This window comes from Pyrus communis, chromosome 7, assembly GCF_041283825.1.
Source record: "Pyrus communis isolate YQ-2024b chromosome 7, ASM4128382v1, whole genome shotgun sequence".
Lineage (NCBI taxonomy): Eukaryota > Viridiplantae > Streptophyta > Magnoliopsida > Rosales > Rosaceae > Pyrus > Pyrus communis.
Window position 1 is genome coordinate 22236751 of NC_142571.1, and position 3239 is coordinate 22239989.

A 3239-nucleotide genomic window follows, 5' to 3' on the forward strand; every position below is an offset into this window, starting at 1 on the left:
GTTGTCTTTCTTTGGATTTCGTCATGGTGAAGATTGTTGGTGTATTAATTTGAATTCGAATTCTATGATTGATTGAATAAAGGTTCAAATCTTCAACCAATAATACTCCAGATACAGTTTGAGACTCATGAACATTTACCTACTTAAAATTCTGAATATATGTCATGATCTCGAGTACTCAGATTTATTACGTGGGAACCCGGATTCTTTTCATCTAATCCTCATGACTCACAACTCTGGATCTTCAAAATTTGATCTAACGCTTAAAATTATTATGACTTTAATGGAGCTCTTCCTTTGTAATTATTGGATAAAATTTTAAGGGTCCAAATTTGTGGGTCATGAGGTTTAGGTGGAAGGGATCCGGAGAAAACCTCTTTCCTATTACGTGGTGTATCACAACCGTAGGTACACAAGTTCCATGCATCTAGCAGTCACGGAAGTATTCCCCCAACGAAGTCGTGTATATATAAGCACCTCAAACAACAAACCCTTCCTCACCTACTCCTCTCTCTCTCTCTCTCTCTCTCTCTCTCTCTGACTCTGTCTTCTCTAAGTCTTTCTTTCGACTTTAGGCTTACAAAGAATAGATCTTAACCATTACTACACCCTTCTTCTTCTTCTTCTTCTTCTTCTATAGTTTGATTGTTTAATTCTTCCAACTTAGCTTGGCTTTCCTTGCTTGCTGCTGCTGCTGTTGTTCTTCATTCTTCTTCTTAATGATTCACATCTAATCTCATCCACCGGATTTCCAAATAACTCAGTGTATTCTGACCCACAAGTCCTTTACACCCATGGAATCTATGAATTACACAAGGAAAAGTAGTTGGCTCCGTGTTGTTACTTTGTGCTAATTCCTTTTTTTGTTTTTCATGAAATAATTTTAAAAAATTCAATTTTTTTAAGAAATTGTTTTTTAATTTCTCAGTCGTTGAGAACCGTATATTCTATTAGGGTTCCCCCAAGGCCTCAGGTCATTGGATCCACTTACTACATCAGCCAATGCTTGTGGCTGACATACACAATACACCAATTGTTCTTTTTTCTTTTTTCCTTATATTTTCTTCATATATTTTTCTTCTTTTTTTTTCATTATTATTTCTTCCTATATATTATCTTTCTTCCTTCATGATCGTCCAAGTTCAATCCGTAACTTGAGAGATAAATTGATGATCCAGTCATTGTTTGCGGGTGCAGCATCATCAAGATTCACAAGTGAGTAGTGTGACATGATTTAATCGATTTAGTCATGTCGATTGAACTCGCGGAGTTGAGAATCTTGATGATGCTGCATCAGCAATAGATGGCTATACTCCCGCAGAGCTGCAAAATGATCAAATTTTCAGCATCCAAAACCAGCAAGGTAATAAACTCTTTCCAATCATCAGCCCTTAATATTCCATCCATATCGTTGCTTACTAAACATATAACCGCAGAGCTGCAAAAGGATCAAATTTTCAGCATCCAAAACCAACAAGGTAATAAACGCTTTCTAATCATCAGCCATTAATACTCGTTGTTTATTAAACATATATAACTTGGTGGTTAATTTTTCTTGATCATGCTCTAACGTGTACCATCAGTAAAGTTTAAAATGTATATACTTTCCTTCATGTTCCCATTATATATAGGGTTTTTGAATGTGTAGATCTAGTGGGTAGCTGAAGTTACTTTAGGGTTTTGTTGGCCATGGAAAGACGAATTTCTGGGTGATTCTGCTTTTGGAATTTAGTCATATATTTGGAAATTTTTTGGATCTAAAAATTTGGGAGTTCCTGTCATAAAACATTCAATTGAATAAAAATATATAGGTGGTGGCCGTCATGTGGTTCGGTAATTCAGGTTACTCTTCAGTATGACATATCTCTATTCCCAATTGAAAACTTGATATCACCTGTGAGGGCTCTGATTCAATCGTGAGTTCTCTTTCTCCCAAAGAATACAACCATCCTGTCATCATAGTAATCCCAAAAAATTTCTTGTAAATCATCCTGAGAAAATTCTGAGCTAAAGCATTTAGTATTGCGCCAGAAGTACTAAATATCCAAATAGTTTAAAAGAAAAAAAGTAAAGACAAAGGACAGGTGTTGCCTCATCTTTCCAACATAGAGGAATATGTGTGTGTGTGTGTCTGTGTGTCTGTGCGTGCGTGTGTGTGTGTATTCTTTGCAGTAACATGGTGGATTTTCGGATTCATAAATATGTGCTAATACCTGAAGAGATGAGCTTCTAGGCCTAGTTCACAATTAGTTATCACCTTCGAGACTTATACATGCCACCAACAAATAACCTATTTGTATGTGAGTTATCAATTCTTCAATCACTTTTTTTTATTTACGTCACTTCTTTCTACATCACTTGCTATAAGGTACTTATGTAGTGGAAAATCTCAACATGTACATGTCTAACTGATACCATATAATTAAGCAGCTAGCTATAGCTACAATTCATATTCTTTAATGCCTCATTCCTTCGCATCTTAGAGCTGGTCGATAGTACTCGAAATACCATGCATGCACATATACAGCCAGGCTATGCGTGACAGAATCCCCGACATGCAAAACAAGATAAGCGTAGAGGCGTAGAGGCTGGAACTTTTCTTTGATAGAAAACCTGTGCTGGAACTCAGAACTTAGAAGAGCAAAAGATAATTATGCTTCTGTGTGTGTGTGTGTGTGTGTATCTGTTTCTTGTTTTCCCATAGACAATTGTATGTCACAAAACTACACACACACACACGTATAGTACGTATTCAAAGAAGCATCTTCATGGAGGAATGAAAATTGATGATGTTTTAGAATTAATTATAATTACTATTGGATTGAATATTGTCCAGTATTAAGTAATGTAATAATTGGAAGATGATTTGGCTTCAACGACGGAAGAATGGCATAGTTTGTAATTTCAGATTTGTACTTTGTAATTTTACTAACACTGGCCAACTGCCCTCAATTTTTGGAGAGCATTTTTGTTAAGTATGACACTTAAGCAACCCATGGCTAATGTTGATTAGAAGACAGGCGCACATACATGAAAAAGAAAAGAAAAGCATGTATAAACATTTGGAGCCATTGGATTGTCAAATACCATTGTTTTAATTTATTTATAATCTTAAGAATCTAATGATTCGTGTGGTCTATAGGAATTATAATGGATAAATCATTATTTCAAGGTATGTTGAATGAAAAAATGAAAATATTGTGTTCAATTTGAAGGTCGAAGATGGATAACTTATAAAG

General features: G+C 35.3%; 1 long non-coding RNA gene across 1 annotated transcript; it reads left to right on the plus strand.

Moving 5' to 3' along the window:
- Positions 1 to 547: 547 nt before the first annotated feature.
- LOC148695898 (uncharacterized) lies at positions 548 to 2975 on the plus strand. The gene is made up of 2 exons (XR_015964035.1): positions 548 to 1363; positions 1437 to 2975. It is a non-coding gene; the product is annotated as an uncharacterized LOC148695898 (long non-coding RNA).
- Positions 2976 to 3239: the final 264 nt, after the last annotated feature.